The sequence below is a fragment of the Panthera tigris genome, chromosome D1 (assembly GCF_018350195.1).
Source record: "Panthera tigris isolate Pti1 chromosome D1, P.tigris_Pti1_mat1.1, whole genome shotgun sequence".
Classification (NCBI taxonomy): Eukaryota; Metazoa; Chordata; class Mammalia; order Carnivora; family Felidae; genus Panthera; species Panthera tigris.
In genome coordinates, this window is record NC_056669.1 from 90,678,651 (window position 1) to 90,703,660 (window position 25,010).

Here is a 25,010-nt window from a genome sequence, read left to right on the forward strand (position 1 = left end):
AATGAAATTATCACCCTTGGACATTTGGAATTAGGATGAGGAAATTCTAATTTATTTTGGTATAGGTTTTTGAGGAAAGATGGGTAACCTACTTTTACCTGTTATGTATAAGAAGAAGAACAAGGAAAGGTCATGTTCTGGAAGAGATCTTGGAAGCACTGCACAGGGAGAAAGGCAGAGTCAAGTGCTGAAGAGTTCAGCCAATTTTTCAGTTTTCATTTTTAGTTCCTTGCTGAGGTTCTACTGCCATCTTATTGGAATCAGCCCCTAAATCCTTAAAATAAATTCCGCTTTTTTGTTTCTACCTGGTCAAGTTGGTTTGGATACTTGCATCCAGAGAATCCTTTTTTTTTTTTTTTTTAATTTATTTCTTCTTCAGAGAATCCCACTTAATATAGGCAACTAGTTCCTCCAATACCTGGACTGAATTTGTAGATTCCAGACCCTCATAAATAACCCAAGACATCTTTGCTTGTGTTTAAAATTCTGCCTTCTGAATATTACTGTGTACTCTTATGTGGTATTTTAAGACATGATTTTTGATCCAGGATGAAGAGCTATTTCTGATTCTCTTAAGTTGCAGTCTCCAGTTGACCTTGTCTTGTCCTTTGCTGCCCTCAGTGACTCTCTCCCCAAGCATTTGTACCTAAAACACACTAGACATGAAAGAGGTCTCCTTTTCACTGTCAAAACAAAGTTGATGTAAGTGCAATTGAATTTACATAATGGTAAAGTGCTATAAGAACTCAGATTATTTTTAGGAAAAGAAAAAAATGGAAAAAAGAAAAGATATATGACAGAATTCCTGAAAGCAAGAGAACTATGGGAATTAGCTTTTCCCATCAAAGGATTGAAAGTCCTTGAGTTTCATGATGTTCTTTTAATTTAATTTTCTTTAATTGAGTCTCTTTTATTGAGTTTAAAATTGAAAACAACTGATGAATTTGTTGGTGGATAAATATATGAAATTGCAAAGAATATACTGGTATTTATTTAATAATTTGAATTTTTCTGTGATCTAGTTTCATATCGCCAAAAAACAATACAACTATCTATGATAATATTGAAATGCTAATGGAATACCAATTTAGTAACTTAGATGTCATTAGAAGATAATCACCCACGTTTATTTAAAATCCTGTTTATAGGGGCACTTGGGTGGCTCAGTCAGTTGAGCCTCTGACTTTGGCTCAGGTCATGATCTCAACAGTTCTTGAGCCCCAAGTAGGGCTCTGTGCTGACAGCTTGGAGCCTGAAGCCTGCTTTGAATTCTGTGTCTCCCTCTCTCTCTGCCCCTCCCCGCTGACATTCAGTCTCTCTGTCTCTTAAAAAAAAATAATAAAATGCTGTTTATATGTTTACAGAGTATTTTATGTGGAATTCCTTAGAAAAATTAAATGATTTAATAAAACTAATGGGTCAGTTTCATTAAATGACAAAAATTTCTTATTCAAACATATTGTATCAAGTGCCCAAGAGTCTCAGCCAATTTTGGAATTTTCCAATATGGAGAGGCTATGTTGTTTAATTAACATGGAAATAAAAATTAATTAACTTGTGGTTTACTTGAAACATTCTAGCCAAATTGATTCCATGACATTTACCTTAAATCCTTTTCCTTTCCCTTCTAATATAAATGCTTGTTGAGGCATTTAGCCACTGGATAACTGTGTATCGTTCCGTGCAAAGCACTGTGTTGGTTAATTTAAGGGGGAAAAATCTGAAATCCACTTATCTGAATGCATGTTTATAAACAATGAGAAAATAGAGGAGAAACTGAGGGTTTCCTAAGGAGTCTGCAGATACATGGTTTTAAGAGGTAAGAGGAAGAATGACACAGCTGAGGGAAGATGGAGGCACATTTAGGGTTAGTTTAATGTCTGAAGGAAGGGCACCTTGGTAGGTCAGTCCATTGACTGACTCTTGATTTGGGCTCAGGTCATGATATGACAGTCACTATATCGAGCCCTGCATTGGGCTCCACACCAGAGCCTGCTTAGGATTCCCTCTCTTCCTCTCTCTCTGCCTCTCCCCTGCTCACGCTCTCTCTCTCTCAAAAATAAATAAACTATAAAAAAAAAGTATGAATGAGATTTCCAGGTAAAGATATGTGAGGAACTCCTGGTAGGATCAATGTTCCGAATGCAAGAAAATGCAGATAAATCAAGGATGACACCAAGAGCATCCTGTGAGTAATGTGTACAGTGATCACAAGGGATGCAAGAAGGAAAAAAAAAATAATGCAGATAAACAGACATTCTTTCATCCTAAGAATAGTCTGCAATTTATAACTCAAGTGTAAATAGATGTTTTAGACTAAGATTTGATAACGTATAAATGGCCCAGCCAAATCTGCCCCACAGCCCACTTTTATAAATAAACTTTTATGGGAGCACAGCACTGACTTAATTTACATATTGTTCATGGCTGGTTTGGCACTATAATGCCAAAGTTGAGTGGTTGCAACAGAGACAAAATGGCCTGCAAAGCTTAAAATATTTATAAACTGGCCTTTTACAGAAAAAGGTTCCTGAACACTGTCCTAGATTTCTGTGCAAATATTAATGATGGGGTTGGTATTAGTTGTCAAAATAGCTCCAAGATATGCTAAAGTTATGGCACATTGAATTCGCTGGAATAGTATCATAGATCCTTTGGCAAATTTTTTACTTTTTCCACACCTAATGTAAGGAATGATTTAGAAGAAGAATCACATAATTGTACCTAATGCATTCTCAATCCTATTTGAAGCCTGAAAAGATGTCTTCTAAATGAGAGAATGTTGAATTTTTTTTTTTCTTTCTGGACTTTAGAAATCACAGAAATGCTTTTTTTCCCCCAAGTAGTTATTTTCTGATGTTATTAATTCAAATATAATAAATGAATATGTGAAAAAACATAGCCTCCAGAACTGCTCCCTGTCTCTTCACTCACAACTTAGATTAAGACTGGTTTTGAACTCTGGATCCTCTAAGGTATAATTTGCACTGGTTGCTTTTACCTACTTTGAAAGTATATCCATTCCCCAGTGCCATCAACTCTCTTTTATCAGCAATTCTCACACTTCTGAAAGTGTTCATTCTCACCATGTGGCACTGAATCTTATATGTGTATCACATAGTTTGGGGGAAGCGAGCAGTGATGCCCTGGGGTTATTTTCTTTGTGATAGAGAGTTATAACTCTTCAGAGTCCATTTCCAAGGTGAACTTGGCTCCTGTGGTTATCCACCTGCTTCCTTTAGAAGTGCTTCTAAGTCATATGTATGATTGCTTCTGAATACTTCAGAAGACCACTGTGGTTCTGCAAAGAAGGGCTTGAAAACAAAACAAAACAAAAAGTGACTGGTATATCTATTTTTAGAAAATTTAAACACTGCATCTTTAGCAATGGATAGTAACATTAAAGAAAAAAAAAACAAATGAAAGTCAACTACAAGTATTTGGGAGTGATGTGATATTAGAGAGAAATCACTCTCTGAGAGCACAATTAAATGATCCCATTGTTGCACAAGATGAATGCTGGCAAAGGTTATTAGGCAAATATTGGAGCAATATACAATCTTCCTCAACTTATCATGGGGTTACATCCAATAAATCCATCATAAATTGAAAATATTGTGAATTGAAAATACCCGACCTACCAAGAATCATAGCCTAGCCCAACCCACCTTAAACACGCTCAGAACACTTACATTAGTCTACAGTTGAGCAAAATGATCTAATACAAAGGCTATTTTATAAAATAGTGTTGACTGTATCATGTAATTTATTGAATCTTATACTGAAAGTGAAAACAGAAGGTTGTATGGGTACAGGACAGTAATAAGTATATTTTTGTTTACCCTCGTGATGCTGCTGCCCTGCATCACGATAGAGTATCACACTGCATATTGGTGTCTGGGGAAAAGTTCAAAATTCAAATACTGAAGTATAGTTTCTACTGAATGTGCATTGATTTCACACCATTGTAACATCAAAAAAATCACAAACCATTATAAGTTGGGGCCCATTTGTGAATAGTATAATTGTATGAGAAGATATAAATTTTAGCAAAATGAATTCAACAATACATTAAAATTTCATACACCATGATCTAGTGGGATTTATTCCAAAGATGCAAGGGTAGTTCAACCTTTATAAGTCAGTGTCTTATACCACATTAACAAAATGAAAGATAAAAATTAAATGATCATCTCAATAGATGCAGAAAAAAAAACATTTGACAAACTTGAACATCCATTTATAATAAAAAAAACCTCTCAGTGAAGTGGGTACAGAGAGAACTTACATCAACATAATAAAGACCATATATGAGAAGCCCATAGCTAAACATCATACTTGACAGTAAAAAACTGAAAACCTTTCATACTTGACAATAAAAAGCTGAAAGCCTTCATCTAAAGCCAGGACCACAAGGATGCCCAGTCTTACCAAGTCTTATTCAAGATGGTAATAGAAGTCTTAGCCAGAGCAATTAGACAAGAAAAAATTTGAAAAAAATTCAAATTCAAAAGGAAGAAGTAAAACTGTCACTACTTGTTGATGACATTATATTATATTTGGAAAACCCTAAAGACATCATCAAAAAAATTTTTAAAAAATATTAGAACTTATTAATTCAATGAAGTTGCAGGATAAAGAATCAATCCACAAAAATCTGTTGCATTTCTATACACCAATAATCAAACTATCTGAAACAGAAATAAAGGAAACAATTCCGGGGGTGCCTGGGTGGCTCAGTCAATTAAGCATCTGACTCTTGATTTTGGCTCAGGTCATGAGCTCATAGTTTGTGAGATTGAATGCCACATTAGGCTCTGTGCTATCAGCACAGATTATTACTTGAGATTATCTCTCTCTCTCCTTCTCTTTCTGTCCTTACCCTGTTCTCTCTCTCTCTCTTTCTCTCTGTTTCTCTCCCTGTCTCCCTAAATAAATAAATAAATATTAAAAAACAGAAACAAAAACAAAAACCAATTCCATGTATGATTACATGCAGGAGGTTAAAATACCTAGTAATGAACTTAACCAAGATGGTAAAAGACCTATATATTGGAACTTCTTTAATGAAAGATATTGAAAACACAAGTAAATGGAAAGATATTTATGCTTATGAATTGGAATGATCACTATTGTTAAAATGTCTATACCATCCAAGGTGATTTACAGATTCAGTGCAGTCCCTATCAAAATTACAGTGACATTTTTCAAAACAATAGATAAGTAATTCTAAAATTTGTATAGCAACACACACACACACACACACACACACAACCTAAATAGCCAAAGCAATCTTGAGAAAGAACAATACTAGAGGTACCATGGTCCCTGATTTCAAACTATATTACAAAGTTATAGTAATTAAAACAGTATGGTATTGGCATAAAAAGAGACACATAGGTCAATAGAATAGAATAGAAAGCTTAGAACCAAACCCATGCATATATGGTTAAGTAATTTATGACAAAGGGGCCAAAAATATACAATGGGCAAAGAACTGTCTCTTCAATAAAACTGGACCACTGTCATATAGCATACACAAAAATTAACTCAAAATTAATTAAGTCTTGAAGGTAAGACATGAAAACTAGAAACTCCTACAAGAAAATACAGTCAGTAAGATCTTTGACATAGGTCTTGGAGATTATTTTATGTTTTTAAAATCTGACACCAAAAGCAAAAATAAGTGGGACTACATCATACTAAAACATCCTTCACACTGAAGGAAACTATCAACAAAATGAGAGGGCAGTCTGCTGATTGAGAAAAAATAATTTTTTTGCAAATCACTTATCTAATAAAGGGATAATGTCCAAAATATGTGCAGAACTCATACAACTCAATAGCCAAAACAAACAAACAAACAAACAAACAAACAAAAAACAATCTGATTTAAAAATGGACAGAAAACCTGAACAGACATTTTTCCACAGAAGATGTTCAGATGGCCCACAGGTACATGAAAAGACGTTCTGCATCATTAATCATCAGGGAAATAAAAATCAAAACTACAATGAGATATTACCTCACGCCAGTCAGAATGGCTTTTATCAAAGAGACAAGAAATGATGATGTAGACCAAAGGGAACCCTTGTGCACTGTAGGTGGGAATGTGTGTAGCCACTATGGAAAGAACTATGGAGGTTCTTCAAAAAATTACAAAAAATGCACAACTATCTTATGATCCAGCAATCCTCCTTCTGGGTATTTATCTAAAGAAAATGAAAATATGATTTAAAAGCATAAATGCAAAAGAAGATATATGCAACCCTGTGTTCATTGCTGCATTATTTACATAACCAAGTTATGAAAAAAACCTGTGTCTGTCAATGGAAGTGGATAAAGAAGACGTGGTACACACACACACACACACACACACACACAGGAATATTATTCAGTTATAAAAAATGAAATCTTGCCATTTGCAACAAAATAGATGGACCTCAAGGATATTATGTTAAGTGAAATCAGACAGAAAAACAAATACCATACGATCTCTCTTCTGTGTAGAATCCAATACAAACAGTTTTATAGATACAAGTTTGTGGTTGCTAGAGGTGGGAGGTGGGGGTTGGGAGAAATGGATAAAGAATTATTAAAAAGAAAAAATATATACACAATGAAAAAGAAAATATTGTGAATAATCTTAGTAAGAAATGTAAATATCTTAAGAAAATTAGGACTATGATATTTTATTAAAACATGAAAATGTTGAACAAATGATAAATGAAGAATATGGATGGAAAGTTTCAGCCATGTAAAGATGTAAACCGTTCTAAAACTAGCTTAGGACTTAGTTTTTAGAACTTGACAACACATTTCTCAAGTTCATCTGAAGAAAATAATTTATATGAGTACCCAAAAAAATGTTAAAGAAAAATAAGGACATTCTTCTTTGACAGGTAAGAAAACACACTAATGATAAAAAAAACCCAAAAACACTTAAAATCTAAAACAACTATAACCTTTATATTTTCTAAATGTATCAAAAGCTAAAATGTATCTCATAATTTAAAAAGTAATAATAAAGGGAATTAATGAATAGTCTAGAGAAAAGTTGGAATCCAGAATATAGAAATCAAAGATCCTGGAATGAATAAATACTAATAGATATATTAATACTAATACTAGGGTATAGTAGTTAAAAACCCTTTATGAAGAGGGTTATCAAATACTTAATATTAATTGTTTTTGCAATGCTTTGCAAAAAAAGTCACTAAAATTTTTCAGTAAACTATGCCATAGGACAGAAACCTGAAGACCTGAGGAATAGACAATGTATTAGCCATGTTTCAGTGTAGGAAATGGAAATTACTGCAGATATTTATAGCAGAAAGAAATTTAAGAGAGGTGCTTTCAAAATTTTCAGAATGGCTAGGGAAGTGGGATTCAGAGAGCTGCCGGAGTCCAGCTCCAGCAGGTCCGGGGGTTCCCGAAGGATGAATGGCATCAGTGAAAAAGTGAAAATAAAATAAAACAAAAATAAAAATGGACACAGACAACAGCAATGTGTTGGACTGGCCACTTTATTGTGGCAAACGTGGCATTATATTTGCTAGCAATTTCCTTATAGCGTGCATCATCTATGTTTTCTGGCGTTACCTAATTCTAAAATTGTTCCTTTGTGTAATCACCCTTTAAGGAATAACATGATTGTTTTCTCGTAATGTTCCCTCCTGCCCTTTGCTTATTGATTAATTTCTTTCATGTTTTCATTATGTATCTACGTTTATCTATAATCTATAAAGCATTTGCTTTGCTGTTTTCATGAAAGGTCATTTATCTCTCATACCTCAAGTGGAACAGTTACAGGGACATGACCTCTTAGTTGTTTCCCTGAACCATTTGTGGTTTTGAAGAACAAAAGTGTTCACCTCGGTGTGAGGTTCCAGGAGGGGGCCAAGAGGGCCTTAGGAACCCACGCCTTATGCATTCCCAGAGAGACAATGCACCTGGGAACTAATGAACCATTCTGTACCTTAACTGACTAGGTTCAATCATCATCTGGAATGCCTCCTGGGGGCCCAGTGGGCCTAGGGGTTGGAGTGACCTGTGCCCATAGATACACTCCTTAGTTACTGGAGTGGGGCTTTCAAATCCGTTTGTTCCTTCCTTGGCTGGGAAATGTATGAGGCTATCCTTCCTTTAGGTAGAGGAGTCTTTATAGGGGGTGGCAAGGGCTAAATGTAGGACCGCACAATTTCCTTGCAGAACCTTATTTCTTTCCCAATGGTTCTTTTCCCAGGGGGCCTGTCGAGGGCAATTCCCCAACAGACAGTTCCCCAGGTACTTTTATTAAGGCCAAATTACATAAAAGCAAGAGTACAAGAAGCTTCTCTGTTTGTGGGGCGCCTTGCAGTTCCGATCCATCCACCGCCCAGGCCCTGCCATCAGGCTGGTTGGATAGCTCGGCTTCAGGCAGAGAGCCACAATAAGATTTTTGCCTTGAGAATGGCCAGGATCCCAATTTTGCTCTGCTAGAAACTTTGCTGTTAATGTCACAAGTGCTCCACATTGATGAAGCTGGTGAGTAGACAACAGAATTTGGAAAATGGGCACTGCCAATATCTACATGCTCTGGAAGCCGCTAGTCTGCTGGTACCACAGCAGAGAGGTGGCATCAACCTCCACTTCCATCAGAACTCATGCTTTCTGATGGGTACAACCCAATTCACATTAAGGGACTAGAGAAAAATACAGATTTTTAGCTTAACCACTATGAACAGGAGAGTAAAATAGAGATCGAAAAAGCCTTTGCAATCATAAAAGACTAAGAAGTTGCTGAAGAAGGAATATGAATGGTACATTTTTATGAGAGAAAAAAAGTTTAATTTTAATTCTCAGTAAAGAAATATAAATTAAAACCAAAATGAATGTGCTGACAGCTCAGAGCTTGGAGCCTTCTTCAGATTCTGTGTCTCCCTCTCTGTCTGCCCCTTCACCGCTCATGCTCTGTCTCTCTGTCTCAAAAATAAATAAACATTTGGGGCGCCTGGGTGGCTCACTCAGTTAATTGTCTGACTTTAGCTCAGGTCATGATCTCACAGTTTGTGAGTTCGAGCCCCACGTTGGGCTCTGTGTTGACAACTTGGAGCCTGGAGCCTGCTTCGGATTCTGTGTCTCCCTCTCTCTCTCTGCCCCTACCCCACTTGTGCTCTGTCCCTCTCTGTTGCTCAAAAATGAAGAAATGTAAATAACATAAACAAACAAACATTAACAGAAACAAAATATTTTTCTTCTAATATTCTAGTGATGAGTTCTGAGAAGACTCCAGTGGGATGAAAATTCCCAGGCAGCAGAAAAGAAGTGCAAATAGATTCAACATACTGGGTGGCAATTTGGCAGTAGGGTATCTAGAGCCTTAGAAATGACCCCATCCTTTAATAATACAGTAATCTGCTTCTTGGAATCTAGCTTAGGAAATAACATGTCTCCAATTTATGATCCAGAATATCGGTAACAGAAAAAATAGGCAGCTATTTTTTGTGAGTGTGAAAAATAAGAAAATAACTAGTACCCAAAAGTGAATAGTTAAATAAGTTATATTACTTCTGAATAATTGGTTACAATAAAGCTTTGTAATGACATTGGAAAATGTTCAGGCTAAGTGAAATGAAGTAGGACACAAAAATATTTATAAAATATGGGCCTATTTACACGATTGACAAAGAAAGAAAAAAAGGATATGATTGTCTGCTTCTGTTCTCTAACATTTTTATTGACTTTTCATAAATGTCAGCATGAAAAATATAACATTTTTTAACTCACCAGTATTCCTACCATTGTTCATAGTGTAGAGTTTTATTTATTTATTTAACCATTGATAGTATAATAGATTGGGGAAAAGAAAAGCTTTGTGGACCAATAAAATCTTTAATTGGATGTAAACCAAAGCATTTATTTAATAGGAGATATGAACAGAAACATGAAAACAGCTAATTCATAATCAGCATAGACCATACTAATTCTCTTCTTTGTTCTCAGACATTGGTGTTTGCAAATCCTACAAGTTACCATCATAGTAAATTGTTACTTGCCTTTTCAAGAAATCACTAGGTGCCATGAACATTTTAGAGAAGCTGTATGATTTTAGTATTTTAATTTTATTTATGAACTTTTCTAGACAGACTAGAGAGGCTTTTCTTTCTCCCCGCCCCAGCTTTATTGAGGTATAATTGATAAATAGAATTATAAGATATATTTAAAGTGTACAGTGTGATGATATGACTTGAAACACAGTGAAAGGATTCCCACTCACCCCTCAAGTTAACATGTCTTCACCTATTTACAGCTTTTATTTATTTATTTTTTGTGAGGAAATTGAAGTTCTACTTAGACTTTTCTAGGAATTCTAGCTACTTTTGTAGATCTTTTTTTTTTTTTTTTTCTTCAAATAGGATACTGGCAAAGTTAGACATGGTGGTAGTAAGAAAAAGAAAAATCACTGAGTCTGAGTGATTTTTCAAAATTACAGTTAGGGTAGGTGGTGTGACATTCGCCTGTGTTACTCCTGGTACCTTAACTTTGATCTCTTTCTCGAAAAAAGAGAAAATAAAGACACACAGATCCAAGAATTCAGGAGGACTTCAACTTCCTGAATGCCAGAAAGAATGGTGATTTAGTGACTCTGGTATCAGTGGACTCCATTTGACCAGTAGGAGATTCTGATTTGTTGGAGACGGGCATGCTGTATCTGTGTGAACCAGCATCAGAAACTTTTATTTTGTCTGACAACATATTTTTATTTATTTTATGGATAAGAGCAGTCATCTCAGAATATATCTTAGTGGTATTGGAAATGTATTTTGTATCTTTGGGTTCTGACTGTCTGAAATGAGCTGGTTACCCAAAGTGGCCCCATCACACATCAGGGTGGGTAGGAAGATTTCCCCTCGTAGTGTGAGTTCTATAACCTCTGCCACAGATTCCTTTGGGGAGTGATAGATACTGGAAACTACGCATAAGAACCAAAGGGCAAGCCTATGTTTTTTTAGCAGTGAAATGCAGTGTCACAAGTGGGAATCAGGGCTATAGGTTCTTAGTAGGTCTTCAAAGTGAGTTCTAATGCTGTCCTATGATGAACTCGATAAGCAGACTCAGGGCAAGGGGAGCATGATGGCAGTATCAGTAATTGTAAAAATAAGGTCTTGGAGACACTGTTTCCTTTACAAAGAGGTTTAGAATAAAAAAAAAAATAGTAGATACTGAGTTTGCAAATGTGTTTTGTCGTGGGGCACATACCTCCGAGGTGTCTCTTGTATTTCTGCACAATTATTTTATCAAGAGGCATTGATAGTTCTGCTCCAAACTATCTTTTCAAAGATGTTTTTATAGCTAATAGCTTTCAAAGACAGAGACAGTATCTCCCTTTGGTGCAGAGGACAGATTTGTTACCTGAAGGGCATGATAAAGATAATGTCTCCCTTTGGAGACAGGTTTGCTAGAAGCTTCCAGAGATCTAGATTTCATAAACTCTGGGTCCCTGGTCCTAAACCACATCTTCTGCCCTACCCCTGTGGGACTTGGGGGCAAGGAGACCAATGTGAGTACGAGGCTCATGCTGCTGGGCCAAGAGTAATAAATACCTTTGCCTTTGACAACACCTGTGAAGCTGTGGCAAGCTGACTGGTTACCTTACATGCAGAGCAAAATTTTAGTCTCAGCAATTTATAGCTTTTAATTTGTGAAGATTGTTTTCTGATTGCAAAAACAGTGTTTTTTTTTTGTGCAAGGAATAAGTAGAAAAGATATGTAAGAAGAAAAAAATACATAATCTCCTTACCTAGGGAAGGATAATATTTTGATTTTAGCACAAATTTTAATATTTATCTATATGTACATATAAGTAATATTATATATACTTGTGATTAGCATAAATTGTATTTTGCCTGCTGCTTTTGTCTCCTAAAATTAGGTTGGATATTTCTATGTCATTAAATTTTTAAACATGATTTTGAAAATCTGCTTAAAAATCTCTTTTATTATAACTAAACTATTATTTACTCAATCATTCTCTTTTTGAATATTTAGGTAATTTAGAGCTTTTAGTTATTAAAAATAATAATTCTACAATGAACATCTTTTCATACTCATAGTGTGCTTCTCTTCTTTACATGTAAAAAAAAAAAAAAAATCCAGGGCTCCTGGATGGCTCAGTCAGTTAAGCATCTGACTCTTGATTTCGGCTCAGGTCATGATCTCACAGTCAGTCATGAGATGGAGCCCTGTGTCAGGCTCTGTGCTGACAGTGCAGAGCCTGGTTGGGATTCTCTCCCCTCTCTCTGTGCCCCCCAGCTCATGTGTGCGCTCTCTCTCTCTCTCTCTCTCTCTCAATATAGATAAGTAAACACTTTTTTTTTAAATTGGCAACATAAAACTGCTAGATCTCAGCAATTTTTCATTTAATATTTTTTTCATGTGTGCTTTGGTTCTCTCCGAGCTGAGCCAGAAATTCTACAGAATCAGAATGTGCACAGGAGGTGGTTTCTCTCATCCTTAACCTTGTTAGACTCTTAACTGGGTAAATGGCCTTTGTCTTTTACTTCTTTCTCATGCATTCTTCCAGAAGTTTTGATCTGTTTCATAGATTCCACTGAAGTTATACTTTTTACCTTTCAGTTACTGAGTCACACATCAGGGCGTGTGACTCCAAATTCTCTCCATTTCTCTGGCCTCTTCAGCAGATTTCACTTCATCCTTTCAAAATAAAGACACATGGATACAGGGTAGTAGATTTACTTCAGAGTTCTGTCAAAATCTATCTTTAGTTCTTGAGTTAGTTCTTAACATTATTAAATACCTGTCATTAATAGGTTGATTGTAGCACATTTTTCTCCTCATGGCTTTGGAAAGGGTAAGTGGCTTCTTATTCTAGGATTAGTGTCATAATGAATGTACTTTACCAAGTTAAATATTCATTCTAGATAATACCATCTTTAGGAAAAAAACAACCTGGAAAGTACTCTCACTTTGTATACCTGTCTGATGTCTGCCACATTCTTTAAGGTACTTCTGTTCCTTCTCTAAGAGAGTTGAGTTGTAATTTTACTAACTGGTGGTACAATATGATGGCTTAGGTATATACCCTAGAGGTGAAGTTTAGGCTCTAGTGGACAGGATCTAATTGTATAGTTGTATCAAATTCAAAACAATGGTCCCTTTGCCTCCTCCCAAATCAGTATGAAGGGCTGTAGGGTCATGTGGCTGACATCTCTGGGGGTAGCACACTGCTGTTCCATCAGCCACTTACACATAAAGTTTAAAGTAGATTTCCCTCTCTAAGAAGGGGTGAGCAGAAAGACAAAGCACCTATTCAGCTTTGCATTTGCATGCTCATATCTGAAAGGAATATAAATGAAGCAAATAATTCAACGATCACAAAAAGAAGTGAATAAAAGCTCTTCTCTTCTCCTGACACCAAAATCATTGTAAAAAAACCTAGCCTTCTGAAATTTCTGTTTGTGGCTTTGTTAAGAGAGTCTGAGTCCTTTTCAGGATTCTGGCTCAGGGAAGATAAATAGCAGAATCAAACAATCAAACAAGATAAATAAATAAAAATAAACAAATGAAAAACTCCTGAGTAAATCATGAGGCTCCAGATTGGGTAAAGCCTTTTTCTCCCAAAGGAATCTTTACTTCCAACATATACTTTACAAATAGAATTTTAAGATTTCTGGCCATTAAAATATAAGGAGCGATGATATTTCATTTTTTTATCCCAACACTCGAAAGACTCTTGCATGTACCAGATTAATGAATAAATGTGAGTTCTGAATCAAGGAATGATGAATGGATGATGGCTGTGTTTTCTTATGAAGATGCAAAATGTGGATGCATATGTCAAAACAAACATTTACACTGGGCAAAGTTAAATTGGCAAGGAAGGCTTTATTCAAGAATATTCCAATAGTGGAAAGAGGCCAGAACTCAGTCTGGCTCAGTTCCATTGAAACAAAAGTTGCAAGGTTGTGTTTTCTCTCTCTCTCTCTCTCTCTCTCTCTCTCTCTCTCTCTCTCTCTCTCCCTCCTCTCTCTCTCTCTCTCTCTCTCTCTCTCTCTTTCTCTCCGTTTTTAGCACTAAGGTGAGCTAGTACAGATAGAGGAGGTTGACTAATGGAATGTGTCCACCACATTGAATTTTTCCTGAGTTTGCAAATGATTTTCTGTGTGAGTAGCCTTGCTAACTGGCACCCACTGAACCTAGGCTCCTGCTTTCTTAACAGAGATGTATGATACAGGCTCTAATTTTTCTTGGTGATTACAGGAATTGCTTCCAGATACTTGACAATCTTGGGTCATAAAACTGGCAAGATGATTTAAAAAAAAAAAGATTTGCATATATCTCAAAGGGACAGGGAAATGATTCACAGTTACCAGTTTTCCAAAATAAATGCTCTACAAAAAGGGAAGTTCCTTTGGTCAGGAAGAAGCCTTGAGTTTAGTCAAACTGAGGAGAATGTTAAAAGCCACTTTGTCACATGCATCTTCTTAATTTGATAGAAATTGATTATGAGGGAAAAATTTCTTCCTGTCCAAATGTATGAGAACTGGTAACTATTTTTGTTATATGAGTATCCTGGGTGGGTCAAATATGAGAATTTCATTACATGCATTCAGTGAGAAAAAAAATACACCTCTTACTTTGTCACAGTGGGTTTGCTGGCAGAACACAGGTGTCATGAAAACCACTTGTAAACCTACACCAAAACGGGAAGGGAAAGGAATCATATCAACATCATTGTCATTAGACATGGAGACTTGGGCAAGTCTACCACTACTGGTCATCTGATCTATAAATGTGGTGGGCTTGACAAACTATCCAAAAATTCAAGAAGGAGGCTGCTGAAGTAAGAAAGGGCTCCTTCGAGCATGCCTGTGTCTTGGATAAACTGAAAGCTGAATGCAGCATCACCATTGATAGCTCTCTGTGGAAATTCAAGACTGGCCAAGTGTTTTGTGACCATCACTGATGCCCCAAGACACAGATACTTTCTATCAAAAATGTGATTACAGGCACCTCTAGGCTGGCTGTGCTGTCCTGATTGTTGCTGCTGGTGTTTGTGAATTTTAAGCCAGTATCTCCAAGAATGGGCAGACCCATGAGCATGCCCTTCTGGTTTACACACTCCGTGTGCAACAACTCATTGTTGGTGTTAACCAAATGGATTGCAGTGAGCCACTCTACTGCCAGAAAATATAAAAGGAATTCATTAAGGAAGTCAGCAGCTACATTAAGAAAATTGGTTACAACTGTCACACAGTAGTATTTGTGCCAGTTTCTGGTTGGAATGGTGACAACATGCTGGAGCTAAGTGCTAACTATGCTTTGGTCCAAGGGATAGAAAGTCACCTGTAAGGATGGCAGTGCTAGTGGAACCATGCTGCTTGAAGCTTTGAATTGCATTCTGTCACCAACTCATCCAACTGACAAGCCCTTGTGTCTGCCCCTCCAGGACATCTGCAAAATTGCATTGATATTGTCCCTGTGGGCTGAGTGGACACCGGTGTTCTTAAACCTAGAATGGTGGTCACCTTTATTACAACTGAAGTAAAGTCTGTTGAAAGCAACCATGGAGCTTTGAGTGAGGCTCTTTTGGGGACAGTGTGTGCTTCAGTGTCAAGAATGTATCTGTCGAAGATGTTTATTGTGGCAATGTAGCTGGTGACAGCAAAAATGACCCACCAATGAAGCAGCTGGCTTCATGGCTCAGGTGATTGTCCTGAACCGTCCGGGCCACATCAGTGCTGGATATGCACCCATGCCGGGTTGTCCTGCAGCTCACAAATCTTGCATGTTTGCTGAGCTGAAGGAGAAGATTGATCCTCGTTTTTGGAATAAGCTGGAAGATGGCCCCAAGTTCTTGAAATCTGGTGATGATGCCATCTTTGATATGGTTCCTGGCAAGCCTGTGCATGTTGAGAGCTTCTCTACCTGTCCTCCTCTGGGCTGTTTTACTGTTTGTGACATGAGATAGTCACTGTGGGTGTCATCAAAGCAGTGGACAACAAGGCAGCTGGAGCTGGCAAGGGCACCAAGCCTGCCTAGAGAGCTCAGAAGGTTAGATGAATGTTGTCTCCAATATCTGCTACCCCAGGCTTAATCAGTGGAGGGAGAAAGGTCTCAGAACTGTTTGTGTTAATTAGCCATTTAAGTTTAAAGTAAAAGACTGTGAATGATCACAGTATGTTATAGAGCCTTCAGAAGGAAAGGAGAAGGTTCTGTGGACCATTTGTTTGTGTGTGTGTGTGTGTGTGTGTGTGTGTGTGTGTGTGTGTGTGTGTCTATGTGGCCATTTTAAGTTATTAGGTTTTAAAATCAGTACCTTTTAATAGAAACAACTTGACCAAAATTCTTGGTCAAGACAGAATCTTGAGACCCATTAAAACAAAAGTTGAATGATAAAAAAAAGACAACTATTAAATAACAAATCACTTATGTGTTATTTAATAGAAAAAGAAGCTTAGTGCATGTGGTATTTCTCTGTCTTTAATCAGCTGGTATTAAATACTAATCCCTTAATCTTTGATTTATTTTTTTTATCCCATCACTTCTGTTGGATGATAGCCATGCTGGATTGTAGCCCCCGCTGATTCTCCATGCTACAAAATCTTTCCTCTGATTTGAAGCCTGAGGCATCAGAGGTAAGTGAGAAATGGGTTGTCATTTATGTCAAAACTCCTATCTTTGTCCCTGTTACATTTCACACTTTGTCAGTTCGTGTCTCAGGTCTTCTTGTCATGCATCTTGCATGGCTCTTCTGATTTTCTCTGTAACAAAAACCAACTTGTTCCTGCATCTTCTTCTTGGCCATAAATGTACATGCTTAACTATGTAGTGGATGGAGGTGAAACTAATATTTCTGATAGTCCTATATTGGTTATGCATTGTGCAGAATATAAGAGAAGTACTTGAAGAACAAATATACTTCCTAAGATTATGGCAGTCCATTGTATGGATGAGACTTCCATTTGAGTTCCGTGGAATTTTCTATGCACATGTGGAAATAATTAGCATATGGTTTTGTCTTAAAACTGTAATTGAGGGGTGCCTGGGTGGCTCAGTTGGTTGAGCATTCAACTTTGGCTCAGGTCATGATCTTGCAGTTTGTAAGTTCGAGCCCCGTGTGGGGCTCTGTGCTGACAGCTCAGAGCCTGGAGCCTGCTTCAGATTCTGTCTCCCTCTCTCTGACCCTCCCCGTTCATGCTCTCTCTCTGTCTCAAAAATAAATAAACATTAAAAAACAAAACACAAAACAAAAACCCCGTAATTGATATAGAGGGCGCCTGGGTGGCTCAGCTGGTTGAGTTTCCGACTCTTGATTTCAGCTCAGGTCATGATCTCATTTTTTGTGAGATCAAGCCCCGCATCAGGCTCTGTACTGGCAGCATGGAGCTTGCTTGGGAATATGTCTCTTTTTCTCTCTCTTCCCCTTCCCTGTTCATGTTCTTTCTCTCAAAAATAAAATATAACTTAAAAAAATTAAACTATAATTGATATGAATTTATAATTATTTTAAAATATAATGAGCACACTTTTTAAATAATTGTTTTAAATTTTTTGTTTGTTTATTTTGAAAGAGAGAGAGAGACAGAGCATAAGCAGGGGAGGGCCGAAAAAGGGGGAAAGAGAAAATCCAAACAGGCCCCATGCCATCAGTGCAGAGCCAGACGTGGGGCTCAATCTCATGAACCACGAGATCATGACCTGAGTGAAAATCAAGAGCTAGACACTTAACCGGTTGAGCAACCCAGGTGCCCCAATGAATACACTTTTAAATTTATGAGATAACATATTGTCAGTGAGCAAAGTTTATTTTTGAAAAGGAAAATTCTAAAGCCTCGGCTTTACCTTCTGTATAATAGAAGTAATGTTTTGAGGATACAATGTTGCATTAGAACAGAGTGGATGCCTTGCCCTGGGGCAATGCAAGAGCATATTAGAAACAGACCTAAGATGAAAGTTTATAAAGATAAGAATATTTATTTAAATGTAAACTTTTCAAGGTAATATCTTTAAAAAATTAAGAATGTAAGAAGATCTCTAAGAGTAAGTGCATTATTTTCAAATGTACTTAAATCATTAGTCAAGTGGCACTGTGTTTATTGCATGATTATGGGTTTCCTCAGAGGAAAAACAGCTTGCCTCCCTCCAATAAAAACATTCCAGGAAGACAATTGCTTCTGGCTTTGTTATAAATAATCCTGTGTTACTTGTCTCTTATAATTCTAAAACACAAGTAATTTTTCTTTAATATAACTACAAACATACAACCTTGATTAAATTGACTTGCATATACAAAGTTGAGCTTTGATATTTTATAGAAAGATTTTAAGGATAGTTCTATGTGGATACTGGAAGCTAATTGGAGATATGCATTACCAACTATAACATAAGTGGGAATTTTGATGGAGTCATAGGTGATACAATGTGGCCATAATTTCCTCAGAAGAGAACTGGGTCAGAAGAAATGCATCCCTCCTAACAAAGCTGAAAAGCATCTACCTGATAGGAATTCAAATAAGAACTAAACTATTGTATTACCTCCAAAATCAAATTTCTGTCAAATCACTTACAAACTGAGTTGAAATTAATTAGAATCTTTAATTTGCTCTATAGAAAAATTCATTCAATTTTATTCATTCTTCTACTCAACCAACCAACATAGAAATGAGTTGGAGTTCAAATAGTAGAATTATTAAGATATCATCATATGAAGTTAGAGAATTCTAAGTTTGAATTATAGTTCTGTATTCCATAAATCATGCTAATGTTTTTGTGATAATTAGGTGACAGAATTTATTGTCCACTGATAATCTGCTGAGATGTTCTGTTTTTGTTATGAGTAAGTCAAGGCTTGCACGTGACCGAGTGCCTCTAGGATGCAGCTCTGTGTTCAGTATTTCTTATGTTTTCCTAGGTCGCTGGGATCTATTCTACTCTCCCTTGGTGCCTGGTATTCCTAGTATTGTGATAACCCTTTATCACTTTCATGCTGTCTTTTGGAACATAGAAATTATGTTATTATCTCCACATCTTGCTAGAGTCATAGGGGAACCTCAATGAGATCAAACCAGGACCGTGGAGCCATTCCCACTATGGGGTACTTGCTTCCTTCCTGGGCTTTACTTGAGAGAGGCAGCGAATGTCCCCTGCCTTTGGATTTTAAAAATACTAATTTCTGTCATTACCTTCCTCTAAGCTTGAATCAGGATGAAAGAAGTATGGGGAAAGTAGATGTAGCTTGGGGGGACAGTCCCTTTCTAGAAACCTGTTAGCATTTATTCACTCCATATGTCTTCAAGTCTTAGGAGAAGAACTAGTAGAACTTTTTCACTAGTCCTCCAAGTCCTAGTTTAAAGAGCAAAAAATGGAGGAGCAAAACACGTTAATAAATTTGTTTATGACTGTGTCGCATGTAGCACAGAATTAATTCAGGAATCATTTTAACTGCTTAGTTATGAATTATTCATTTAGTGGAAAAATCACTGAAGATCAGGAGATACTGGTTAACTTAAGTTGTGCAGCTTGTGATTGATTTATTACAAGTGATTCTTAAAAAAATATTTAACTTCTCAGTAAAAACAGTATCAAGTAAAATTAGTAACTACTTTGAGGAATTACTGTAACCTAACATAATATTATTAATTTCAATAAAATCCTTTTTTTTTTTTTTTGGTTTGTTTACAACAAAACAGAGAGGTTTTAACATCTCTCTGTCTTTAAAAAACGGACATCCCACAGTAATTTTCAGTAACTTGCAAAGTTTATTTTTGTGGACCATTCTGAATCTCAGAAGACTTGGCTTTTTGGTATTTGATGAAATGAGTTCTTTCAAGTAGTCTTCCCTGGACGTTAGGCGGAAACATAGACATTTGTGTCAGAATAGCCAGGAAAAGGGGCAAGATAAAAAAAGAAAGAAAAGAAAGAAAGAAAGAGAAAGAAAGAAAGAAAGAAAGAAAGAAAGAAAGAAAGAAAGAAAGAAAGAGAGAAAGAAAGAAAGAAAGAAAGAAAGAAAGAAAGAAAGAAAGAAAGAAAGAAAATGAAGAGAGTATAGAGAACTCTGGAATAGAAGTTGTCTATGGCATTTTCCCATTCTGCTAGAGGTTCCTTGAAGTTAATTATGCCACCGATTAGATCACAAAGTGTCAGAACAATAATCACTCCCTCACCCCACACCTACTTAATCTACTTTGTTGAACTATATTATCCAAACTCTCACCCACTCCCACTTCTTCATTGAGTCGCCTCAAAGGTTGCATCTTTGAACACAAAGAACACATTACAAAATCAAGGGGTAGCATTAATATTAAGAGTTTCATGTGACAGGATTTTAAATTGACATTCTTCTCATCCCCAACCCCAAAAGAAGCTAACCATCTAGGCGCAAATTCTTAAGAATACAGCACACAATTATTTTTAAAACACCTAATACTTTGACATTTCTAATTTTAAAGTGGAAAGATGATTTGCTCCTCAAATATCAAACAATACGTCTTTCATTTTCTATGTATTGCTATTACAGGATTTTAAGATGTGATTCTGACTTGATATTGAATTCCCAGCCTTCTTTCTTGTTGTCTTCTGCTTGCATTATCATTTTTATGCTATATGATTTATCCCCCGGGGTTCCAAACATATTGCCACACAGAAAAACAATAGTCAAATCCAAAATCTTTTGAATCTTGGAACATGGCTCAGCACATTTTCTAAAACCTGAAGGCTTTATCATAGTAGATTTGGAAGTCAGTTTGTGAGACAGAAGAGTAATTATAGATGTACCTGTTTATTTATTCTTCCATTTATATAAGCCTCTCAAGGCCATCTTTAAGGTGCTAAGTAATTTGAAGTATGATGAAAGACAGGGAATGGCATCTTTTTATATGCGAGAATATCCTTGTCATAAAGTTATACAGACTTTGTGAAGTCAAGGTTAAAGCTAATTTAGTTAACATTAGGGAATGTAGCTTTCATTAAGTCTTGAATTTTCATTCATATCATCTTTCAAGTGGGACAGATAGCTGTGTGACAATTAGGCAAGCAAAATGTGTGTGTTTATGAGTGAGTTACTTATCAGAAGATACTAAGCATTTGTTTTATGAAGTACACATTGCTATCAAACTAACATTTAAGAAGAATAGTTTTATGAGTGTCTGTTTTTCAGCAATGATGTAAACAACATCTAATTTCTTTCAACCCAAGGGTCTGATTTATCAGCATTGCCCTAATTAGTTGTTGTTGTTGTTATTTTTCTTTAGTGGTGTTATTTGGTACAGCTTACCAGGAGCATTTAGAGAATGCTAACAAAGTCAGTGTATCCAGAATAGTCATTTTCAGGCATTTCTGTGTTAGGCAAAGCTTTCATGTATTTCCTGATAAAAATTGGTACTTATTCTGGTAAGACCACAAAACTGATTTGCTAAACCGACATTTACTACAAAGTTTTGACTCCAATGGGGAACATAGGTTGTAATGTTTATGTTCCTTTTTTCCTATCCTCATCCTCAACACAAAATGCTCCCAAATGAATTTCAGAATAATTCTGGAGGAAAATAGTTACATGGGGATTCTATAAGCCCCATGACATCCATCCATTAAACACACACACATACACACACACACAAAGTTTATACTTCTATCATGTTAAAAGAAATGGACTGAAAAGTATTTGCTTTCCTGAATTGTGTAAATTCTCAGCTTCAATTTTTATTTGTTCTTGAGACACAATTTGGAAAGTATTCAAGGCCTATAATTTTCTTCTAGAACACCTTCTTTAAACACATTGTCTCCATTTACTTTTATATTTGTAGAAGTAATATGTAAAGCAAAACAAAGAGTGGTATAAAGCAACTTTTTAAGAAAAAATTGAAAATAATTCTCTAATATTAGAGAATTCCATATGATCAAAGTTTCTTAATGATAATATAAATTAACCTTCATTTACAACTTATCTAAGATAAAGAAATTTACATTTAAAAGTTCTGAATTAAATCTTTCAGAAGACAGAAATATTAAAATTTAAGCAATGAAACTTTTGGATATTGCTAGCCATTGACATACTAAAAAGGCAGAGTATAAAATTTTGTTAAGTGTTTTTGGTCAGGAATTATAAATATGTACTTTTTACTTTCCAAATAAATGTGACACTGACACTGCAGAGTTTTTCATATAGGATGTCAAGAGTCTACTTGTTACAGATTTGATTCTAGTTAGAGTTTATATGATACATTGTAAAATAATTTGTTTCTGGTAAGCTTTGTTGTTGTTTTTTCCTTCTATACCACATATGCTGTAGGATAGGGGTTAAGGAATTTGTCCTAGTTGATTCTCATTTTCATATCCAAATTATTGCCACTACCCCCCTCACTCCACAAATAAATGAATAATGAGTTATTTGAATCCTGTGACATAAAATTATTGAGTCAACTGAACTCCCAGTCACTCTCCTTCAATCACTGAAGATTTTAATGCACGTGTCCCTGTCTTTACCTCAATCATTACTTTTGTCCTTATTCTTGTGGAGTTCACTATCCATATAAATCACTCACTTTCTCTGTTTTTATTAATATTTTTGCCTCCACTAATCTGATTTTCATTTTCACCCTAGTGACTATGCCCACAATACATGCTCCAAATATTTCCATTACCAACAACTATTCCATTTCCAGACTCAAAATTTTTCATTATCTTATTCTTTGACTACTCTCTGTCTTTAGGCCTTACTTCCTCAAATACACCAGTCTCATATTGTGATTCCACTACTCTCTGTTTGTCCCCCTGTAGTGTGTTTGTCCCCCTGTAGTGTGTTTTCTCACTCTTCTTCTTACCTAATTTAGAATCCAGTGTTCATCACTTTACCCCCTTCTTCACCAACCTTGCCCTGCCTACCCAAAAACCTATGAAATTCATGTATGTCTCCACATATGCATCCAAACAGTTGAATAGAACTGGAGGAAAGAAAAATAAATAAATAAATAAAAGAAACCCAGTGATTGCCATCTCTTTATTTAAGACCATAGTACATCTGAGGCCTAACTACATTTTGATTGTTTTTTTTTTTTTACCTTTGTATTATCCCAAAGAACTTCTCCAAGCCTCTCTCCTCAAAAATACAACACCCCTTCACCTATTTTAAATGTGTTTATACATGTGTTTCTTATTCCCTTGGTATACAATTCTAAGACTATCTTCCCATCTTTCTGTTATCTAAATCTAACAACTCACCATAATTTATACCTATATAATTTTTGATATTATTTTTTTTCTTGTTGTATTGCAATGAGAAACAATGCAAGTACAATGGCAAATAGAAGTAAGGACAGTGGTTATTCTTGTCTTGCTTCTAATTTTAAAAAAGGTAGAAGACTGTGTCTAATGTGTCTCCTCCGAGATTTTTATCTTGTATCGTCTTTGTGTAAATGTTGTCAACTCAATTAAGGGAATCACTTGCAGATGACTTATAGCCCTATCTGGCTGATTTATTTATTTTTCTTCTCCGAACCCCAGTCAGGTCCTACTTGAGTCAATCTTAATCATTGATTCATAACATATTCACTTCACTCATTCACATATGTTCTTCTTTTGTTTATTTAGCTACTTAATTATTATATCTCTTTCGATTCAGTAGGAACATAAGAGCCACAGCAAGCATTACGAAAATAAAGATTTTATATAGGACCTAGAGGTAACACCGATGTATGTAGAGTTGGGTGAGAGAATGTCTAGATGGCTGTGGCCAAAAGATCAGAAACCTCTTACTATGATTTTGATCTTAAGCACTCCAGCGACGAGAAAAACACACAGTTGGGGAAATCTGAGACTCTACTACAACAATTACAAAGGAGGTAATAGCTAGGTCTAAATAGCTGCCAACATTTGTAGAAGTTTCTGTATCTTTAGAAGTTAACGTGTCAATCACCACTTCTGACCATGACATCTGACAGCTACAAACAGTTTAGAATAATAACTCAACTTCATGAGTGCCTTCAAACTTTAGGCAGTTACCTCTGGTGAGGAAACTAACCAAGACACATATTGGGAAGGGAGTTCTGAAATATTAGCAAAAGTGATGATGCTACCTTGAAGCAAATAATTTATTATAATGCATCTCTTTGTCAATGCAGCATTCACACATACCCCTTATAAATATATGCAATTTCTGAATGAAGACACTAATTAAGCAAATTTTCAGTTTAACTGAATGGAACTCTGTCACATAAAACTAAAGACATGCCAACACTAATTTTCTCATGCCAACGTCTCTCCCCAAAAGGGGTAGACACAAAGTCCTATAGAATTTCTGGGTGATGTTTATTCTCTTTCCAGTGAAGTTACACTTTCCCTCTGATGTTCTTTAATTTAAATATGAGTTTGAGATTTAACGTCAAATAACACATACTAGAGTTAAGAGAAGAAAAAAATAATTATTTGATATATACAAATAATATCAAAGCAAAGAAGAAAATACATAAATAACATAGCAATTAATAAAGTGGTAGCAGAGGACAATTACAAGTTTCTTATTCCAAAATCCGTTGTATATCTGTATTCTGATTATGGTATCTCACTTCTTAGGGCAACTCATATGTCTTTATTGAAGTGTTTACACTATTAGTTGTCTCTGTTATATTTGGTTACTGTGGTTTTCAGCTAATTATAACCATAAGACTTAGGATACTTGGAGTATTCCCAGAAAAAATCTCATGGTTCCAGTCACATCCTGGGCTGCTTCTTTCTCCTTGTGGAGTAACAACCTAATTTCCTCATTACAGATAAGATTAATCAGCACAGCACAGTAATTCTTTTCTTTGTGCAGCTTCTGCTTCCAATCAGATGGGCCATGGGTTTTACTTGTTAGAAGTATTTCTTTCTTAGATTATAAAAGGTAATAAACAAAGCATATGGTTTCCTTGTTTTCTTTCCTGTGACTATGTATCATGGCTATGGTTTAAAAGATACCAAATATCAGAGCTTCTGGGTGGCTCAGTCAGTTAAGTGGCTGACTCTTAATTTCA

At 35.9% G+C, this 25,010-nt stretch overlaps 2 pseudogenes; both read left to right on the forward strand.

Moving 5' to 3' along the window:
- Positions 1-16,065, forward strand: part of LOC102972739 — a 37,397-nt pseudogene extending 21,332 nt beyond the window's left edge.
- A 7,656-nt stretch (positions 16,066-23,721) lies between these two features.
- The window catches only part of LOC102973016, a 122,256-nt pseudogene continuing 120,967 nt past the window's right edge, over positions 23,722-25,010 (forward strand).